Consider the following 15,363-nt stretch of genomic DNA (forward strand, 5'->3'; position numbering starts at 1 on the left):
CTCGCATTACAACGTGGAAAGCCAAATAAATAAATAACATAAACAGCTTTATTTAAAATACTGACTCTTTGTATTTACTTAGTTGAAAACAAACTCTCACATGGAAATTTTCTGAAATCAGAAAGATCAAAAACCCTGTCTTTGAACAAATACCACATAGGTGCCAGAGATTGGTTAGCAAAGGAAATATCATTCATCTATTTATTGAACACATATATTTAATAAGCACCTCTTGTGGGCAGGCACCATGTTAGGCCCTGGGGATACCACAGTGAAGAAAACTGGTAACTGTGCCCTTGTGAAGCTTAGAGTCTAATGATCCAATAAAAGTGCTTTATCATTAAGAATGATGTGATGATGAGGAGGAGGAGGAAAATGATAAATTTCAAGCCCAAGGAAGAAATATTTATTAATTAAATTATAGGCATTAACAAGATTAGGGATAAAGGAATACAGATTACTTAGCTCTGCTTGTAGCCAGTTCTTATATGAGTTGTTCAAGAAAAGAGAAAGGGGTTAGGGAAAAAATAACAATTGTTGTAGTAAAAGGAAACAATGGAATAATTTTTAGGCCAGTGAAAATTTTGATGAGCCTTAACTTTTAAAAATAAACATCTGCTTTTATTGATGGGGAGAAACAGAGTAATAAATGTCTTTAAGGTTATAGAGATTTCTGAAAAATTATTATGTACCAAATAATACATATGATTAGTACTGCTAAATACACGGACAGAATCTGGAATGAAGATGTTGGCAAAAATCAGCAATTTCCTCCCTTCTGAAGAATATACTAAAGCAAAAAGGGAAATTTGAGAAGAAAAAAACCTGCATATTCTACTTTCAGCCAAATCAGGAGATAGATAATCTGCAGTTTCCAAAATGTGTGTAGAAGATGTCAAAACTGCTGAGATTGGGGCTGGCCCGGTGGCTTAGCGGTTAAGTGCGCGCAGTCCGCTACTGGCGGCCCCGGTTCGGATCCCCGGCGTGCACCGACGCACCGCTTCTCTGGTCATGCTGAGGCGGGGTGCCACATACAGCAACTAGAAGGATGTGCAACTGTGACATACAACTATCTACTGGGGCTTTGGAGAGAAAAAGGAGGAGGATTGGCAATAGATGTTAGCTCAGGGCTGGTCTTCCTCACCAAAAAGAGGAGGATTAGCATGGATGTTAGCTCAGGGCTGATCTTCCTCAGGAAAAAAAAAAAAAAACTGCTGAGATCAACCAGAAGTCTCAGCAAAAGAAGTAAGAAGAAAAGCAGATAGTGGGCCCAATAATATCTAATCTTAGAAAGCATCATTAAAAATATAATCCCTAGGGGCCGGCCCCGTGGCTTAGTGGTTAAGTGCGCAGCTCTGCTATTGGCGGCCCGGGTTCGGATCTGGGCATGCACCGACGCACCGCTTCTCCGACCATGCTGAGGCCGCGTCCCACATACAGCAACTAGAAGGATGTGCAGCTATGACATACAGCTACCTACTGGGTCTTTGGGGGAAAACAAAGAAAAGGAGGATTGGCGATGAATGTTAGCTCAGAGCTGGACTTCCTCAGCAAAAAGAGGAGGATTAGCACAGATGTTAGCTCAGGGCTGATCTTCCTCAAAAAAAAAAAAAAAATATATATATATATAATCCCTAAATGTGAGAGCGTTCAGGTACAAAGGCTCCTTACATGGCTTACAACAATGGATTCAGGAACTGAACCTGGGCTATAGCTGCAAAAAGAGGAAAGGAAGAAGCATGGCAAGTATAGAGAGGACTCAGTTGTGGCTAATCTCACAAAACCCAAGAAAAGAATGCTTCCTGAAGGTGAATTGCTCATCTTGACTTGCCAAACCTATACACCTTATTTACACCAAGTAGTGCGGGAACTGGAGTAAGTAGGGCTGATGACAAAAGCCCTCTTGAATATGTCCTGTCAGAAATAACGGAAGGCTACACAAAGGTTAAACAGAGGAGTGATATTTGCAAAAAGCAGTCTATCTCTTCAGTAGCAGAGAAGACAGAACTTTTGTAAATCCTAGCTATCTGTTTTCCCCTCTCCTTTTCCCAGGAAGCTAGAGAAGAAAAATTTAACTTGGTTAATTACGAGTAATAAAAAAAGAATGGGCATAGTATCAATACAAAAATAATACAGGGAAAGACTTATAGAGGAACATCAAAATGTACCAATTGTTGAACACATAACATAACACCGTTGCCATGGAGAAATTGAAAAATTTGTCCTAACATTCTGCCACGAATTTTCCTAAGGGCACAATGAAGGAATTGCTTCTGTGAATGAAAACTACAAGGCACAAATGCAAGAGCTTGGAGAGGGTTGAAGAGACAATAGGAGCTGATGACCCACAGCCGGCAAAACTCAGAAGAGAAGTGGAGCTAAAAGTAAAACCATCACAAATTAAGAATGAATATGGTAGAATAAAATACACACTGATGTAGACACAGTAAGGGAAAGAGGGAATGAGACAGCTTAGCAAAATGAACTAGAAATAAAGAGATAAACAAGATTAGAGAGAATATAAAAGATGAAGAAGATAGACAAACTTAATCCAACGCATGCATAATTAGAGACTCTGAAGAAGAAAAATAATGGAAAAGCATAATATTTAAATATAATATTTAATGTTAAAGAAAGAAGCATTCTTGAAATGAAAGAAGACTTGAAATTTCATTTTGTGTGTGTGTGTGAGGAAGATTGGCCCTGAGCTAACATCTGTTGCCAATCCTCCTCTTTTAGCTTGAGGAAGATTTTTCCTGAGCTAACATCTGTGCCAATGCTCCTCTATTTTGTATACGGGAGGCCACCACAGCATGGCTTTGATGAACAGTGTGTAGGTCCATGTCCGGGATCTGAACCCGCAAACCCCAGGCCACTAAAGCTGAGCATGCAAACTTAACCACTATGCTACCGGACAGGCCCCTGAAATTTCGTTTTTAAAGGATGCAGTGATTACTGGGGAAAATTGCCCCAGAATCATCACCACTAAGAAGTATCCTAGTATGGGGTAACTAGAATTTAAATATAATAAAGAGTCTTTGGGGGCATGCAGGCAAAAATAATCAGTAACTTATAAAGGAAAATATTGAGATTGGCCTCAGAATTCTTCACTACAACATTCATAATAGAATAGAGTCATTCAATATCAGTGGAGGAAAGTCCAAAAGATACCAAAGAAAATAAATTGAGAGCTAAGGTTTTTTTCTATTTAGTCATACAGTCTTTCAAGTATAAGGGGTGTAAACAAACAGTTTTGAACATGAAAGAACTAAGAGAATATTATTCTCATGAATCCATCTTCAGGAAATCACTAGAACAGAGAATGAAATTTAGCTTTCTAAGAGATAAATGAGAGCGATGTCCTGGATCAAGGACTGATTGTAAACAGTGAATGCATTTAACTATTGATCTGAAATGTGAGAATATGAGGTTAGAGCAAAATAGAATATAAATCTCATAGACCCTGACAATATAAAAATGATATATCTAAGCAAAATTTGGATGAAAAGGGTGAAAGAACGTGGAATATAGGGCATTGATTGCCTAATGGCTGGGAACCAAAAAAACTCACTTGAAGAAACAAATAAGTAGTCTAACATATTTAACAATACAAAGGTAAGCTATAATCAAGATAATATTGAATAAATCAAGTAGTAAAGGAAGAAGACAGGGAGAAACAAAAAATACTAATTTTAATCATTACTTTATTTTAGCAAACTAACAGATACTATAAAAATAGAGAAATACTGGGGCCAGCCTGTGACATAGTGGTCAAGTTTGGCATGCTCTGCTTCAGTGGCCCAGGTTCATGGGTGCTGATCCCAGCCATGGACCTACACCACTCATCAGCCATGCTGTGGTGGTGATCCACATACAAAATAGAAGAATACTGGCACAGATGTTAGCTCAGGGCGAATTTTCCTCAGGAAAAAAAGATAGAGAAATACATTTAATTTGTAAAGGAATAACTATAAAAGTAACAAAGAACAAAATAAAAATCATAAATATTGAGAATACACATGTATAGAAATAAATAAAAGAATATAGACCACAGAGTGAAGGAATTTTACAAAGTTAAAAAGCAAAAACATGACATAAAACAATATGACAGAATCAAGAGTAAACATATCCTTCATATCAATAAATGTAAATAGGATTATCTCATTTTCTATGAAAATAAATAGAGATTTTTAGATTGGATCACAAAGCAAAATATAATTTTATGTTTTATATCTACAGTAAGAAAAGTCAGAATGTTTGAAAGACAAAAGAGTAGACAAACAGCTCCCAGGCAAATGAATACAAAAATTAAGCAGGAATTGCAATCTTAATCAGAGAGAAGTTGTTATACAAACCAAAAACATGTTAAGCAAGAATGAAGGGTGAAGAAGAGTATTTTATGATTATAGTTAATGGGCACCTTCCTATGCATACAAAACAATGATGAATATCTATGTACCAAATAGTATAGCATCGACATAATTATATCAGAAATTATAATATATACAAGAAGATACCATGAAGCCCACTATTAGTAGGGTCTTAATACTTTTAATTCATGAGAGTCCACATGTACAGACAATAAAGAAAGATATTAAAGATTAAATATCATATGCTCTTTCCAGACCAATCTCACTTAGGAGAATCAATGGAAAATTCTAGTTAAAATATTAACAAATGAACTCTAACAGCACATTAAAAGAAGTCAATATCATCTCCAAGTGTGTATTTTTTTTTGATTGTAAAGATGTTTCTATACTAGAAAAACTATTAATATACTTCATCACTTCTCTCATCTATAAAATGAAAATAAAATATCAGTGCCCACTTTATGGGAACTTTTACAATGATTTAAAGAGTTATTTGCATACAAAATCTTCAGCAAGAGCGCCTGGAATATAGTTAGCCCTTCATACATTTTATCTGTTGTGTTCATCAGCTTTCATAAGATATTAAGAAATGCCTATGCTTGTGATAGTAATATAAATCTTTTTTTCGTTTTCTTGAATAATAAACCTCTTGTGTTGATTTATTAATGTTTTGTTCTCATCTTTTGTCCCTTCTCTTCAGTGTTTTCATTATTTTTTAGGTCATCTGTTCTTTTTGTATTGTTATTAAAATCCTGCTAAGCATTAAAATCAATTTGCAAATTCTGAGGGTACTGCAAAGTATCCATTTAAAAATAACTGTGAATTATTATAGTAATATATGAGTGCATTCTCTCTCTTTTTTAAATATACATTATTTTTTAGAGCAGTTTTAGCTTCACAGCAAAATTGAGTAGAAGGTACAGAGAGGTCCCAGATAACCCCTATCCTCCTCTACACACAGTCTTCTCCATTATCTACATTCTGCACCAGAGTGGCACATTTTTTCCAATTGATGAACCTATATTGACACATGATTATCACCCAAAGTCTATAGTTTACATCAGGGTTCACTCTTGGTGTTGTACATCCTATGGGTTTTGACAAATGTATAACGACATATGTTCACCACTAGAGTATCATAGAGAACAGTTTCACTGCCTAAAAATCCTCTGTGCTCCACCTATTCATCCCTCCCTTTCCACTAACCCCTGGCAACCACTGATTTTTTTCAGTCTCCATAGTTTTGCCTTTTCCAGAATGTCGTAGAGCTGGAATCACGCAGTATGTAGCCTTTTCAGATTGGCTTCCTTCGCTTAGGCATATGCATTTAAGATTCTTCCACATCTTTTCGTGGCTTTTTTTTCCCATTGAATTCTACTTTTAAAAATTTTAAGATTGTTACCAGCTTTGTTTTTGCTAGTTTTGAGCTAGTATATCAATGTATATCAAATTTTCTGAGTTTTTGCTTCACACGTGTCTTGTAAGTGACATATATTTAGAATATCTTTTGTAAGACATCATGAAAGTTCTTTTTAGTAGATGAGTTTAACTTTACTCTCATAAAGTATATTATCTTTGCATCATTATATTTTGTTATTTTTATTTACTGTGCTTATTTTTTTCTATTTTTTTGTTTTCCTTGAATTATCTGATTTTTTGTTCTATTTTTTTATTGTTTTGACTTTTGTATTTCTTTTAATTCCTATACTAATTTTCATTCCAGTAGTTATCCTCAAGTTTTTGACATCAATATCTTAGACTTAATTGTTATGTCAAACATAAACATTGGTCATTGGTAATATCCTATCCCTGAAAAGGAGAAGAACATGACTATCTTCTTACCTACTCCAACATTCTGTGTTAATCCATGTCACTTCTTGGCCCAACACACTTGTTTCACATTCTGTCTTGGAATTTAGTTCTAAATCATCGCCAAATAATTTTAATGATTACTTATCAAATTTCAGTAACCTATATTCATTTCTTTTTTCAATTCTTATTTATAATACTACTGTTTTCAAAGTCTTTGCCAAAGGAATCTCTTGGTACTACTTTCTTAACGGACATATATATGCACATACAAGAGCAAAGATAAAATAAATATCCTTTCAGATCTATAAGGCTCATTGAAATTATACATATAATATAGTTTATATATAATTTATGTATGGTATATTTATATATATTATGTATAATTTACATACTCTATAATAGTTATATATAATTTATATATACTTTATATATTACATAGTATATAATGTATACTATACTATGACATATAAACTGTATTGTATATTATATATATAATTTCAGTGAGCCTTGATTATATGAAAGGATATTTATTTTATCTTTGCTCTCGAGTTATGGAAAAAGAAATTATTATAATTTATAATTCTAGGTACACTGTTATGTTTCCTCAGAATGTTAACAACATTGATTTATTGATTTCTTCTTTTTAATATTGCTGACAGGAAGTCTAACATTATTCTAATCTTTTTTTGTTTTTAAGCAACTTCTCTTTACTCATTGTTTACTTTTAGGAATTTGTTTATTTATTTCTGTTTGCCTCAGAACTGTCACTTTTATGTTTTATACTATTTGACACTTGGTAGGTTTTTTCTATCCAAAAATAACTAATTCTTTAGGTCTAGGATATTATAACAAATAATTTTTTTTTTGTTTTTGCTGAGGAAGAGTCACCCTGAGCTAACATCTGTGCCAATCTTCTTCTATTTTGCATGTGGGTGGCTGCCGCAGCATGGCCGCGGATGAGTGGTGTAGGTCTGTGCCTGAGAACTGAACCAGGGTGCTGAGGTGGAGAGTGCCAAACTTAACCACTAGGCCATGGGGCTGGTCCCACCAATAATTTTTTTAAAACGTTATTTCCTGTCTATTTTTCACATTTTCTTGTTATGAACTATTAGAATATGAGGAAAGAGTTAACATAGCATAGCTGGTTGCTGAATCCTTGCATGCCTCCATGTGAGCCTAGTTTCATGATTGATCCACAATTCCTTTGAATGTGGCCCTCAGAAAGTTCTTTATGTTAATGATTAAAGATATTCTTTTGTATAGCTAGAGGAATGGACTGTGCCATTCTAGCTTGTAAGGATTGCTTTGCACAAAAATCAAGGTTAGTGATGTGCACCTGGTTTCATTTTTGGGGTCCTGAGTTTTAATTACCATGACAGTTTGCTTAGCAGAATATGCCTATGTGACCAGAGCCATAAAAGCCTCAGACTCTAAAGACTTGAGCAGATTTCTTCGAGTAGAGACTTTTCACACAGATTCCTGTGGTTCACTGCTAGAGAGAAAGCATATCCTGTGCTGAGACATAGAAGGACTCAGAAGATTGCACCTGATCTCTCTGGACTCCATCCAATGCATATATTTTTATTACTTCTACTCTGCGTCTTTTTGCTGTAATAAACCTTGGCCACGAGTAAAACTTGTTCAGAATCTTGTGACTCAAACTAATGGGGTATTGAGTTACCCCCAAAACAACAAAGGTTGGCACAGTTGAATCTATATCCTATTTCTTTTCAGTTTTCTTTCAAACTTTTCATCTGTTTTTATCCTTGCTGTCATTTGAAATTCTTTAATTTAATTTTCTAGTTTACCAGTTTTCCTGTAAATGAATCTAGTTTCTATTTTTTCTATCTATTGAGGGGTTTTTGTTATTGTTGTTTATTTCAGTAATTATATTTTCCATTTACAAGGTCTTGATTTGGTTCTTTGCAAAATTTCTGGTTCTTTTGCAAAATTGCCTCTTCTTGATTTATAGCCATTTGTTCTTGTTACATAACCTACCATCTTTGCTTCATGGATATGATTGCATACTCTGTTTAGACAGTATATATGAGTATTTAAAGTTTCTTCAGATTGTGATATTACCATTTCCACAAGAACAAGTTCTTCTTTTGTTGAGAATATTGTCTCTTTTCATCTGTTGGCCATTCTCTGATGGTTGTGTTGTCATCTTCTGCTGGAATATCTGTCTGTATTTATTTATTTATTTACCCATGGTATAACAATTACTTGGCAGGGAGAGAGGTGATGACCTTATGACCATGTAATCCCTAGCTACTTAGGGTGGCACTGTTTCACCCTTGGCTTTGGAGGGGAGAAGTGGAGGAAATAGAGAGGGGGAATTGTAGGTTCAGCTCCCAAGTTTGAAATGCATTAGACACTAATGCCATGCATTCTGTGACATCTCAGCCACCAGGAGAGTTTGGTAAAATCAGCACTCGCTTATATTTGTATTTTCCTTAATATTTATATGTCTTACTCATGTAAATTTTCCTTTTTCTCTGTTTTATTTGCATTATATTTTATAAGGTGTTGTGTAATATATATTAATTTATGTTTGCATAAATTCTTCTTGATACCCGGAAATATATTGAAGCTGTTAAATACCCCTAGGGACATCTCATTCACCACATCTCCATTTTAATTTATTTGTCCAGCTTCTTGCTTGCCCCAGATTGCATCACTGCCTCAGGCAGATGTGATGTTGAACAGTTACCGCTGATTGTTTTCAACAAATACCCTAGGGAGAAGATTCTTCCCACTGTGCTAGTGTGAGTGCTGAGTCAAGTCAAATAAAGAAAATCCCTGTGATTGGAACTTTTTGAGGTAGCTGCCAGACAGATCAAATCATTAAAAATTCTCTGGGTATGCGATTCTTTGTGGAGCTCATATCCAATCTACCTTTTCCAGTGGCTGGTAGGATGCTGATTTTCACCACTAGTATGGTTACAAAGGTGTTGGTTTCAACGCTACTGCAAAGCTGGAAGGGAATTGAAACAGGAGCAGTTAAGATGTGACAAAACTCTGTTCTTATGGAGATTCAACCATTTTTGTTCTTTAATAACTGCTCCTCAGATTGTTGCAAGCCTTTGGTTAATTTCTAAAGTTCTGCAAAAGTTGATTTCCACAGTTTTTGATGGTGTTTTCACTGCTTTTTTGGAGAAGAAGATTTTCAGTGGTGCTTACCTTGCATTACTGTAACCCTCTCCCATATAGGTCCCTTCTAATATTGTTTTGGCTGAACCAAATCCCACAGTTATATCCAATGCCCAGTGTGTAAAAAAGTTCAATTCTACCATTTTCCAGAACCATAACTGGTTTTATTTGGTGAATGGCTCTAATAAATGTCAACCACTACGGTGAGTGTGTTAGACATTACTTGAAAAATCAGTTGAGTCTAATATGTTTCAAATTGCTTTGTCATGGTGACCCCTATCAATATAATTATCTTATAGTCAAATTTGTTTAGAAATGTCATGTTTCTTTTTTTTTTTTAAAGAATGCATTTTATTTTTGAGGAAGATTGGCCCTGAGCTAACATCTGTCACCAATCTTCCTCTTTTTTTTTTTTTTTCTCCCCAAAGCCCCAGTACATAGTTCTATATCCTAGTTGTAGGTCCTTCTAGTTCTTCTATGTGGGATGCTGCCTCAGCTTGGCTTGATGAGCTGTGAGTAAGTCTGCACCCAGGATCCGAACCAGCGAACCCTGGGCTGCTGAAGTAGAATGGGCGAACTTAACCTCTATGCCACCGGGCCAGCCCCAGAAATGTCATGTTTCTAATCAGAAAACAATTTCTAGCTTCTAACCAATAGCCAGCAAACACCTCTACTTTTAAGGATATTTTTATGTAACTGTATATTTAGCAATAATATTAAAATTAGACCATAAGCATTAAAATGATCTTTTTTTTTTTTTGTGAGGCGATCAGCCCTGAGCTAACATCCGCCAATCCTCCTCTTTTTTTTTTGCTGAGGAAGACGGCCCTGGGCTAACATCGGTGCCTATCTTCCTCCACTTTATATGGGACGCCGCCACAGCATGGCTTACCAAGCAGTACTTCAGTGCGCGCCCGGGATCCGAACCAGCGAACCCCGGGCCGCCGCAGCGGAGCGCGCGCACTTAACCGCTTGCGCCACCGGGCCGGCCCCTAAAATGATCTTTTATACCATATTATTATAATTCCATTTGTTTACTTTTTTGTGCATCTTTTATATCACCACAAGGACATTTAAGTCTGAATCTTGTCTGATTTTATAGAGAATGGGGTGATTGGGGTGTACTCTAATAGCGCACTTACTCTTAAAGGCAGTCCTTAATTAAAAAACAGTCAGTGACATAATTTTTCTAACCGATAGCAACATATATGTATGTTCAAATTTATACACAGAGATAGCAAAAGAGCCTCTATTCCACTATTTGAAAATAAATATAATATAACCTGAAAAGTTAATGTGTTTATTGTATATAATAAATTTAGATAGGTTGCTTCTTATTATAGTTTTTTAATATATATGCAGATTTACGTATCTTTTTGATTCAAACATTTGTAGAATTCTTTAAGTAGCTTCATAAAATCTCAGGTTTCTAGGAAACACAGTTGGGAGTTCTGAGACTATTTTTGGGGGGAAGTTCTCAAAGTGAATACACACCCATCGGTGTAAATATGGGAACACAGAAAAAATAATTAAGGCAAAGTTCAAATATGTTGAATCAAAAGTGGACAATGAATTAGCAGCAACTGAAATGACCAATTCAAATGGCATCTCTGTAAATATTACCCAGTCCCCAAAGGCGTAGATAATAGCTCTTTTCCCTGTGTTCCAATATTACTTTGTTAACAGCTCTATCTTACTACTAACTACTGCCTTCCTTGTAGTATGAATAAGTTTCTATTTCCCTTATGAGATTGTGAAGACTCCAGAGGAAAAACCAATTGTTAGGCATATTTTTAATGCATTCATCTCTAATAAATAGCAGAGGAAATACTCTTGAAATATTTGTAGAGTGAAACAACGAATGAATATGAAGTTGATAAAGTTAATCCAATAATTCTTTGCAAAAATTTGAGTGGCTTATAGTTTAGAGACTATTTTTCAGATATGAAACTGGTGCTTAAAATTATAAATCATTTTTGCCATGGAAAACATACTTTTTCTATATCAATGACATTAACACTATAGAAAAACATTGTCATTTATAAGCATGATATTTGTAGGAGTGAGGATTGGGTTGACAAGTGGATGTGATGATGACCTCACTTAACTATAATTTCAAATTGACAGCCAAAAATGTAGTTTGTGTTTTTGATACGGTAAAATGAGACATACACAGAGAAAATAAGTTTTCAGTAAAATATATATCTGTAGAGTCAGAGAAATATTATCATTATAAAAGGAAAGTTGGGTACAAATTAAAAAGTATACAATAGAATTAAATTAAATTATCTCCAAGGTCCCATCTAAATGATGAACATTTGTTTTATGTGTCCTATAATAAATGAATACTCAGTCTGACTTAAATCTGTATTTAGTAGAATTTTTGAGTAGCTGAAATCTATAGGATGTGAGAAAGCAGGACACTGAAAGAGTGATTTATGTCCCCTTCTAGAAGGTCAGAAATTGACTAATTTAACAATGAACTTTAAAGCTACATGGAGGTAGTGATGGGGATGGAGTGGAGGGACTATAACATGGCTTCAGTAGATTGACAGGGTTGGATTTCCTACGTTTGGGAAACAACAGACTCATTGTACATTAAGACAAATTCTTGGCCAACTTAATTTCAGATTTGTCACAGTAACAATAAGTCATAATTTACTGAACTTTTCTTTTATATTACTGATGCTTTGCTAAACATTTACTATTATCTTCTTTGATCCTTACCAGTGTCCAATGAAGTTAGTATTGGAAAGTAATTCTTGTCTTTCACTTGACAATTTTCTTTACAGCTTAGTAGCTACTCTTTCCAGGAGAGGACAGTATTGGAGAGAAAGTTGCTAGTCTCACTTCCATCCTGCCCTTTTACTCACTTCTCCTCATCAAAAGAGAAATTGTATTTCTGAGTAGTGAAACTAGAAGAACTCAGCACGTGCAGGATACAGTCTCTTCTAGGGGCTGCCTGCTTACACATGACACACACTCTGTCTCTCTTATTCTGTATGGAAAGTGCTAAAACTGTCCAACTGCTTTGCCTGGATGGGGGGAAAGTAACAATTTTGACTTTAGAATTTAATCAGTGTTTTCTGATCTAGAGTACCAAGATTAAAATGGATATTATGAAGTCTAACTTATTCCTGGATATAACTTTCATTTGGATCTAAATTTAAATAACGTATATATGTAGCTACCTTTTAGAGTTGTAAAAACTGAGGCTCAGAGAGATTTAACCATAATCTCTCTTAAGGTTGTATAACTTATAAATAGTGAGCTGAGGTTTAAAATACAGATCTTTCTGAACGTCTTGCTTTCACATGCTCTTTGTAATCCCTCCACTCTCACATCCCTACCCAACACACCAATCCCTCTGGAGAGAAGATTGAGGAGCTTGAACTGTGTAACATGTGCCCATATGTAATGTACTATAAAATTTGCCATTTTCAGCATGTGTTGGCATAAAACTGTAACTATTGTAAAAAAAAATAAGTGACTAGATTAGAAAATATTGTATAAATATGGTGCCTTTGGTCCGATGAACATGTAAATGGTTTAGTCAATTTGAATGACCCTTCCTTATGCTACAGAATGAAGGAATAAATACATATACCATGGGTAGACTCGATTGGCTGCTTTTTAAGAAATAAACTGAATCTTATAGTGTTGAGTCATATTCACATTAAGGTAATTTAGCTACAGCTCATCCCAGTGGCTGAAGAGAGACTTAACCAGAGTTGCAGCCCTTAGTCCTTCTGTTTCTCACCCTGTGGGAATCAATCTGGTGATTCTCAGCCACAGAGTCTCCAGGAACAGAGCAGATGGCATCTGGACAAAGCTCAAGGCAGCAGAGATTATAGTTTGTAAGATATAAGAAGAGAGTAGGACTTGGGATTCTTTAGGGAGGGACAGTATGTGATTGACCCAAGGAAGGGAGCAAAGACCTTGGATGATAAGGACAAAGTTGGGAGTGGAGGCAGGAAAGAGACTATTGGAAGAGTTGGAGGGATTAGTGTATCAAGGTCATTTATTAATAAGTAAAGGCTACAGAATAACTTAGTGCCAATCTAATTTCATTATTTTCTTCTCTACCTATAGAATCATTACAAATGTGGCATCCCATTTTCCACCTTTCCTCTTACCTAACCAGGGAATTAACGAGGCCCTGGGGATGGAGGAGGAGGCCTGATAGTGGTGGTTTTCTGCTCTGGGTTTCAGAGGTACATCCATCACCAACAACAAACTAACATTTATTGAGTAGCTACACTGTGCAAAATTCTAAGTAAGTCTTCAAGTGTTTTATCTTATTTGATCTTCATAAAAACCTTGAAATAAGTGCTATTATTATTCTCAGGTTATAGATGAGGAAACTGAAGTAAAGAAAGGTTAAACAATTTGTCTAATGTCACATAGCTGGTAAGTTGCCTGGTGCAACAGGATTCAAATCTTGGGGCAGCCTGATTCCAAACTCTATATTATTAACCATTAAATATTACCTCCCCAAGAAAAAGAAATTACTGGGAGAAAACATGGATCTTTATACTTGGAAGCCTTATGTCCTTGAATTATACAAAGAAAGTTCAGGTGTGAAGGCAAGTTATTTCAAAGACTGAAGTGGGAAGTGACCTCTTTCTTGCCACCACCAATTGAAGGCAAGAGCGCTTCCTCATTTTCTGGGATCTTGCATGTCCCAAATCAAGAGAGTGGGAAACAACCTAGGAATATTACTGATATGAAATTTTTAAAAGCAGTCTTGGTAAGTGGGGCTCAAAACTATTTGTAAAAATAATAAAGCAATGTGACATTTATGAAACACCAACTATTATGGAGCAATTCATATCTATTACATTAGTAGTAAAGAGCATCTTGCAGTGGAACATCCTCCCCTGTCTACATAATGAGGTTTTGCTCTGCCTTTGGAAACATAAGAGACTGAGTTCATTACACTAGAGCACAATTTTGTATCCTTTTCCTCTGCACTATATTGGCACATCAAGTTAACTTCTTTACTAAAAAAGAATTTAAATTCCAATGGAGTCCAATAATGGAGAGAGATATGAGGAGAAAATTGGAAAACAAAGTAGCCATCTACAACATGGTTATCTGAAAGGCCCTAGACATGACCCCTTGATTACTAGATAGTTAAAGTTCAAACCCAGGCTGTTATTCCTGCTCTATTTCTTTTCAGAGGATAGCTAGGGAGTTCCCCAATGGTTAAAAATGGGAGGTCTATCACAGGGCTTAGAGTTGGGGTTACTGCAATCTTGAATTAAGACAGCACAGCAATGAGGTCCTTGGTCACGAGAAGAGGAATAACGTGGTCTATGTCATCCTCTGTGCAAGGAAAGAGTTAACACAGCAGGTCTGGTTGTTCAGTAGAGTGATAGGAGATGGGGTTGAAGAGGTAGTCTGGGGCCAAAACATGGAGGGCCTTGTAGGTCATGATAAAGAATGTTGGTGTTATCTTAATTGTGATGTGGGCATCACTGGAGAATTTAAATAGGATGGTGATGTTATCTGATTTATGAGAATTTGGGGTACAGCGTTTGGGATACTATGTATAAAATGTGTTTTTAGGGGGAAAAATGGAAGTGGGGAGACCAGTTGCAGCAGCCGTGGTAATTGGCAATCACAGCTTGATATAATATTGTAGCAGTGGAAAGTAAGAAGTAGTGGGATTCAGAATGCAGAGTGGTGGATGAATGAATGCAACTTTAGTGTCATTGGGTCGTGTCATTAGGAATACCCCTGAGAATGACAGATGGCAGGTGCTTAGGATACCCAAGCACTAGCAGGTTTCATTTCTTTGAGGTCAGTTTGGGCTGAGGAGTAAACTCTTTCTGCTTTTTGCTGAGTTTTCTTCAGGAAGCAGGGACTAGAAAGAGAAGCTTGAACAAAGAAAAGATATTTTAAAAAAAACTATTGGAATTAGACAAGGAAAATACGGTGAAACATTTACTATCCTGCATTCTGGCTAAGTTTGTCAGTGGCCTCTTACTTAAAGATAAAAACTTTCAGAAGGTATCTGTATAAA

The sequence above is a fragment of the Diceros bicornis genome, chromosome 23 (genome assembly GCF_020826845.1).
Source record: "Diceros bicornis minor isolate mBicDic1 chromosome 23, mDicBic1.mat.cur, whole genome shotgun sequence".
In the NCBI taxonomy this organism is placed as follows: Eukaryota; Metazoa; Chordata; class Mammalia; order Perissodactyla; family Rhinocerotidae; genus Diceros; species Diceros bicornis.